This window comes from Chiloscyllium punctatum, unplaced genomic scaffold (assembly GCF_047496795.1).
Source record: "Chiloscyllium punctatum isolate Juve2018m unplaced genomic scaffold, sChiPun1.3 scaffold_1048, whole genome shotgun sequence".
Lineage (NCBI taxonomy): Eukaryota > Metazoa > Chordata > Chondrichthyes > Orectolobiformes > Hemiscylliidae > Chiloscyllium > Chiloscyllium punctatum.
Genome location: NW_027310782.1, coordinates 1 through 7824, shown reverse-complemented (window position 1 = coordinate 7824; position 7824 = coordinate 1).

The following is a 7824-nucleotide window of genomic DNA, read 5'->3' as shown; positions in this document are numbered from 1 at the left end:
CTGCTGTACCTGCATGCTTGTCTTCATTGACTGGTGTACAAGAACACCCAGATCTCTTTGTATTGCCCCTTTACCTAAATTGATTCCATTGAGGTAGTAATCTGCCTTCCTGTTCTTGCCACCAAAGTGGACAGTCTGTGTTTGATACTGGGTCAGAGATTGGTCAGCGCTGTAGCTGTTCCCCTGTGGGAATGATAGGGTCTGCATCAACAGTATGTGTAAAATCAGTCAGGATCAGGTCGTAGTTTGGAACCAGTGACCATCTGCACAATGTGTGCCTGTCCCACTCTCATCAAATACACTGGAGACCCCGACACTTGCAGAGATCCCACTAACAAAACTCTGAAAGAAATCACATTTGTAAGGGAAGATTAATTAAGTAATCTCCCTCCCAGTCGCTAAAAAGGCCATTTTTTGATGCTTCCACTGCATTCACTGTGATTTCACTTTGAACATCTCTGGTCCCTATCTCATGTCGGCTTGCAGGGTTGGGTCAACTTGTCAGAGTCCAAAGGCAATTTTGTTGATTTGTCTGTTAAATATTTGCCTCTAACACAGATCTCCACAAGGCTCCATTCAGTCTTCGACTTCAACAAATGGTGCATTGTCCAATGGTAAAGACTGGAAAGGACCCAGCATCTCATTGTGCACCCATGTGTTCAATGCAGGCTACACTCAGCTAAATATTCAAATTTCACTTCCCACACTGTTGACTATGTATTACTGTAGACAATACAAATGTGCACTCTGCTAACTGTCCACATGTCATTGTCACACACTGTAGACAGCAATCACTGTTGGAAGTTCACACTTTGCACACTGCAGAGTGTCCGTATATTAGTTATCAAGTATTATAGATGTTGCATTCCTGTAGATATTGTATTACTGTAGACAGTACATATGTTGCACACTGTGGACTGTCCGTACATCAGTTATCTCATACTGTAGACGTTGTATTCCACGCCAGCACTGTAGCTGTACTGGCACACCTTTATTAGGCATGTGACAATTTTTAGAGACTGATGTTGTCAGGATGCACAACCTTTGCAGTATACAGTGCGACCAGTCAGGTGATGGCAGCTTAGTGGATCAGGGAGGGTTGAACCTAGACTAAGTGTGGGATATCCAGTGACCAGGACCCAGCCCGTGACATCCCCACATCCACACACAAACCTCTCTCTCTGTCAGACTGACTTGTTAGAACCAGCCGAGATTGCTGCAGATCTGTTCCAGTCCCAGAGTCACAGCTTCTTGATGCTGTTCAGACTGAGCTGGAGGGAAAGGAATTGCTGGACCTTTCCCTACTCCAGCAATTATTTCACACAATTCCCACAGGATCAACGCAAGGTATGAATGAGACTGACATGAACATGAAAAGTCAGCAAGTTTTACTTTTTGATTGAGTTTCTGAGGGTAACCATCAATCCTTTTCACAGACAGCCATCCAGTGATTACACAGATCACTGTTAATTGTACAAATGACCATGAGATTCAGCTCTTCCTTGACAACAAGCTAAGGGACACTGATGTAATGCAAATGGTTCTGCAACATTATACAATATTGGGGTGAAGATATAGCCACAACTACTCCTCTGTTTTCATTGATTTGGTTCCAGTTTCTTCCATCTGTGGGAAAGTTGGCATGGTGGCTCAGTGATTAGCATCACTGGCTGGGGCTCCAAGGTGTACTAGCTAGATGGATGGAGATCTGGCTTGGCAACAGGATGCAGAGAATAGCAATGAAGGGAGTTTCTCAAAATGGAGAACTATGACCAGTGGTGTTCCACAGGGATCCATGTTGAGACCACTATTGTTTGTTATATGCATCAATGATCTGGAGTGATGTACAGGTGGTCTGATTTGCAGATGATTGGTGGGTTAGCAGATGATGAAAGGGACTGTCAGAGAATGCAGCAGAATATAAACAGATTGGAGAGTTGGGCAGAGAAATGGCAGATATAGCTCAATCCGGGCAAATGTGAGATGATGCATTTTGAGAGCGAACTACACGATAAATGGAAATGCCCTTGGAAAAATTGATGTACAGAGTGTTCAGGCCCTGAAGGTGGCAATGCAGATCAACCGAGTGATCAAGAAGGCGTACGGCATGCTTTCCTTCATCGGACGATGTTGAAGAAAATCTCAGATGCAGACTTTGGGAATTGACCAAGCTTATTACATCTCATAATATGTCATGGGTAGCAGCCAGTCCATAAAACAAATGGATTGTGACTGCGTCGAAAAGCTCCAGTTCAGTGGGGATTTATAAATGGCCCAACGACAATTTGCTTAACTAGACTCAGTACCACAATTAGCCACTAGATAGCTGATTTACACTTGCATGCAGCAGAGTTGAGACCTTGCCAAGAGTGGGTATTAATGGTGCATTGTTCTCAGGATTTGTGTCAATACCCTGTATTCAAATGCTGATTAGCGACAGTCTCCAGATAAGGCAGTTCATGAGACATGCGAGAAAGCATACTATCTCATAGGTAAGGCAAGTCTATTTCTAGAGCAAATTATACAATGATGGAAGAGAAAGTTAAAAATCAGAGAACACCAGGTTATAGTCGAACAGGTTTATTTGGAAGCACTAGCTTTTGGAGTGCTGCTCCTTCATCTGGTGGTTGTGGAGTATAAGATTATAAGACACAGGTCTTTTTCAATATATCATTTCAGTTACATTGCACTGTAAACTTTTGCTATAAATTCTGTGTCTTACGATCTTATATTCCATGGTCATCAAAAGCACTGCAAAAGGCTAGTGCTTCTAAATAAACCTGTTGGACTATAACCTGGTGTTGTGTGATTTTTAACTTCAAACCGAATGCAAAATTCTAAGTATGCTTAACCAACATAATATAAAGCTGCAACATGACTTCCTGACTCTTGGACTCAATGTCCTGACCAATACTGGAAGTACGACACACACCTTCTTAACACCCTATCTACATGCGTGGCCACTTTCAGGGAGCTACAAACTTGAACCCTAATATCCCGCTGTACATCGATATGTTCAGGGTTCTGCCCTTAACTATATACTTTTCCATAACATTTGATCTCCTAAAGAGTAGCACCTCACACTGAGACAGATTAAACACCATCTGCCATTTCTACAACTGATCTATATGCCGCTGCATCCTCTCACAACCTTCTACAATATCCACAACTCTACTGATCTTTGCATCATCTACAAACTCACTAACCCACCCATCTACAACTTCATCCAAGTCATTTATATCTGTTACAAAAGCAGAGGTCCCAGTGTGATTCCCTGCGGAACACCAGTAGTCACCATTCTCCAGCCAGAAAAACACCCTTCCACAACTGCTCTCTGCCTTCTATTGGCAAACCAATTCTGAATCCATGTGGCCAAGTTACTGTGGATCCCATGCATTATACTCTTCTGGATGAGCCTACCATGAGGGACCTTGTCAAAAACCTTATTAAAATCCATGGAGACAATATCCACCCGCTCTACCCTCATCGATCACCTCCTCAAACAATTCAACCAAGTTAGTACGACACGACCTGCCCTACACAAAGCCATGCTCACTGCCCCTAATTAGGCAGTGCTTTTCCAAATGTGCTTAAATCCGATCCTGGAGAATTCTGTCAATAGCTTCCCAACGACTGATGAAAGACTCACCAGTTTATTACTTCCTGGATTATCCCTAATTGCAGTCTTGAACAGAGGAACAACATTAGGTTCTTGCCAGTCCTCCAGTACCTCTCCAGTGGCGAGTGAAGATACAAATGTCTTGCTCTACTAATTCCCTGCTTGAATTCTTTCTTGCTTTCTTTATATTCTTTACAGTCCTTGTCCAATTTTAGCTTCCTAAACCCTCCATTTGCTTTTTTTCTTTTTGAGTAAATTCACAACCTCCTTCTTTATCCAAAGTTCCCTTACCTTGCTATCCTTATCCTTTCTCCTTACTGGAACATGACGGTCCCAATATTGACCCATTGGGAACTCCACTCCAAATCTTCCTCCAGCCAGAAAAATATCCACTGACCATTGACTCTCTCTTTCCTATCACTCAGTTAATGTTGTATCCATGTTGCCCGTGCCTCTTGTACCATGACTTATAATCTTCCGCACAATTTGTTGTATGCTATCTTCTGGAAATCCATGTTAATCACATCAGTAACATTGCCCTCATCGATCCTTTCTGTTAAGTCATCAGAAAACTTCAGCAAGATAGTTTTACACAATTTCCCCTTGACATTTTTTAACCAACTCTCCTTTTTTGATGTGAGAGAAACAGAGCTCACAATAAATTTCAGTCCGAGTCAAATTCTGAAGCAGCGAATTTTATTGAAACATTCTTGCAAGAAGAGGTGACTAGCAGATAGCCACCCCGATCCAGAAATTACTCCACAATTTATACAGTTTAATTCTCAGTAGTTCTCCGTTTACCTCATTGGCCTTCAAACCTATCAATATTCCTTACTGTGTTCTGCCCCTGCCCAGCTGCGCTCTGCCCTTGTTTACTTCTCCCCCTACTCCAAGCCGGGCGACCCTCCCCCCTATAAGTGACTTGGCTCGCCTCAGTGCTGGCATGAGGGAAATTTGCTGAGCTTAGAATATCTTGATGTTCTTTTTCAACTTATCTACTTGTCTGTAACCTCTTCCAGTGTTTGCATGCATCTTCCATTCTTGTATGCACATTTTAGCTAACTCAGCTCTTTGCTGAAACCATTATACACTGGTGTAGGTTAGTTCATTCACATTGTATAAGCAATTATGCTTGCAGAAGTAACACTACTCTACCTATATCCCACACATGTGATTATCAGTTTTATCACAATAGTTGCTTCCAGAAGCTCTCCCAACAGCAGTGTTAAACTGACAAGGCTGTCAATTCCAGGATTAACTTACAAATCTTCATAGAACAAGGTCATAATGTTGATAACCCTCCAGTCTCCTGACACCTCCTCTCAGTCCAGAGGAGACTGTAATGTTGTGTCCAGTGCCCCTCTCACTTCAATCAGGATCCTTGGATGGATCTCATCCTGATCTGGTGTCCTGTTAACCCCGAGTGCCAACATCATTTGGACAGGTAATTGGATAGAAAAACTTTCCTCCTCAGTGTATCTGCACATTAACAATTTACTGATTAGTATCATAGATGTTTTCTCACCTTCACTGGAAAGACTTAAAAATAAACTCTTATTTCTCTCCAGCGCGAGGCCCCAGTCCGCGAGCTCGCGCAGAGTCGGTTAAACGGCCGCGCCTCGAGACCCCACGTGAGCCCTCAGGGCGGGCCTTTACTCTCATCCAGCTCTGATTGATCAGAACATCTGTCAATCTCGTGCTTATAGCCAATAGAAGTGCGGTCCCGTGTTGGGAACGTCATCTGGAAGTGAATGTGGATGAAAAGAGAAATCGCTGGAGAAACTCGGCAGGTTTGGCAGCTTCTGTGGATTTAAAACAAAGGTAACGTTTCAGATTCAGTGACCCTTCATCAGTACTGAAAGTAGCTCGGAAAAAAGTGCAGTTAGTGGCTCTCCCTCCTGTAATAGGTGGAGATGGAGCCCAGAAAGAGAGAGAAGAGACGCAGATAAAGGGGATGGATAATTGTGAGACAGGGAGAAATAAAATCTGATACTGGGGAAAATGTAGGAGCAGATTACTGCAGATACTGGAATCTATTGAAAACAAGTCACATTCCTGATGAAGGGCTTACTTCCGAAATGTGGACGGCACAGCATTTCTGCGTTTTTGGGGTTTCGCTTGAGGGAAGGATAGGATTGATAAATCAGTGGCTGAAAAGGTGGTGCAATGTGCAGGGATTCAGTTTCTTGGATCATCGGGGTCTCTTCTGGGACATAAAAGATCTGTTCAAAAAGGATGGGTGTCACCTGAACTGGAAAGGGACCAATATCCGACTGGGGAGATTTGCTAGTTCTAGTTTCGGATCCTGTCAACATTTTTAGAGTGGTGAGTTGGGAGTTTCGAACTAACAGTGAATAGACAGAAATCTGAGGATGGTTCTGAATCAGAAAAGAGCAAGTTAATTCGAAAAGTCAGACATGAGCGGTCAGAGAATGATTTAACTCTCAGGTCAGGCTGATGAGCTCAGCGCATGTATGGGAATGTGGGTTTGGGATGTCAAAGCTACTACAGGAGCTTGGCTGAGGAATTGACACGAGAGGCAGCTCAACATTTCAGGCTTGAGGTGTTATAGGAGGGATAGTAAGAGAGGAGAGGAAATGGCATATTTAATTAAGGAATACATTACTACTGCAATTAGAATAGATATTTCTGAGGGACTGTCGTAGTGTTAAAGTTTTGTTTGGTGAAGAATTTGTTAAATGTGTTCAAGAAAATTTTCTTTATCAATATATAAATGTTCCTGAAGAGAACGAGCAAAACTTGAATATTTTTTGCAAAATAACGCAGAGCAAGTGACTGGAACTAGTGATTGTAATGCTGTTAGTTTTAAAATAGCTATGGAAAAGGATAAATCTTCCAAAAAAGTTAAAGCTCTTAATTGGAATAAGGCAAAATTTAAGGGAATGATGCAATAACTTTCAAAAGTTGATTAGAGCAGACTGTTTACAGGTAAAAGTATGACTGACAAGTGGGAGTCTTTAAAAGTGTGATAATGAGAGTTCAGAAGCGTATGGTCCTGTTGGTTGAAGGGTATAAAGAGGGTATGAACATGCTTAAAAAGGAAATCAGAAAGGCAAAAATGGAAAATTATATAGCCTGGCAAGTAAGATTTAAGATAACCCAAAAAAGATTCTATAAACACTTCAAGAGCAGGAGAGCAATGGAAGACAGAGAGAGAGAGAGAGAGAGTAGGACCCTTTAAAGATCAACAATGTTGTCTTTGTGTTGAACCTCAGGAGGTGGGAGAGATGATAACTGAATATTTCACATCAATTTTTACTGTTGAAAAAGAAATGGGGGCTCGATAACTCCGGGAAATAAATATTGATTTTTTTAAAAACAGTTTATGAGGAAGAACTGGAGGTCTTAGAAAATGTAAAGATAAGTAACCCTCCAGTGCCTGATTATATGTGTCCCAGGATGTTGTGGGAAGTTGGGTAGGAAATTGCGGGGCACCTCGTAGAAATATTTGTATATCTATGAACATGGGTGAAGAACGAAAGGACTGGAGTTTGGCTAATGTTGTGCTATTGTTTAAGAAAGGATGTGAGGAGAAGCTTGGGAACTATAGACCTGTGGGTCTAACTTTAGTGGTGGGTAAGTTGTTGGCGATGATTCTGAAAGATAGGCTTTATATGCTTTTAGAGAGGCAAGGATTGAGTAGAGATAGCATGGATTTTTTGCAAGAAAAATCGAACCTCACAAACTTGCTTGAGTTTTTTGCGGAAGTAATCAATAAGATTGAGGGCAGAGCAGAAGTTGTTGACTTGGATTTTAGTGCAGCCTTTAACAAGGTTCTGCATGGTTGACTGGTTAGTAAAGTTAGATCACACGGGATTCAGGGTGGGTTTGCCAATTCGTTACAAAATTGGCTTTGGAATAGGAGACAGAGGATGGTGGTGGAGGGTTGTTTATCAGACTGGAGGCCTCTGACCAGCGGTGCTCCATAGAATTTGGTGCTAGGTCCACTACTTTTTATCATTTTACATAAATGATTTGGATGTAAATATAGGAGGTATGGTTAGTAAGATTGCAACAAGTTTGCTTCGTCCTAAGATGACAGCACCATGTGGCAGAACAGCTCTTGTGCCAGAACTCATTTGCTCCGACCGCTTTTCTCTTTCTTTCTTTTGCTTCTCTGTTTTATATTTCTCTTCTTGACCTTGTCCTGAGCTTGGACAGTATCATGGCAGCAAGCGTCCAAC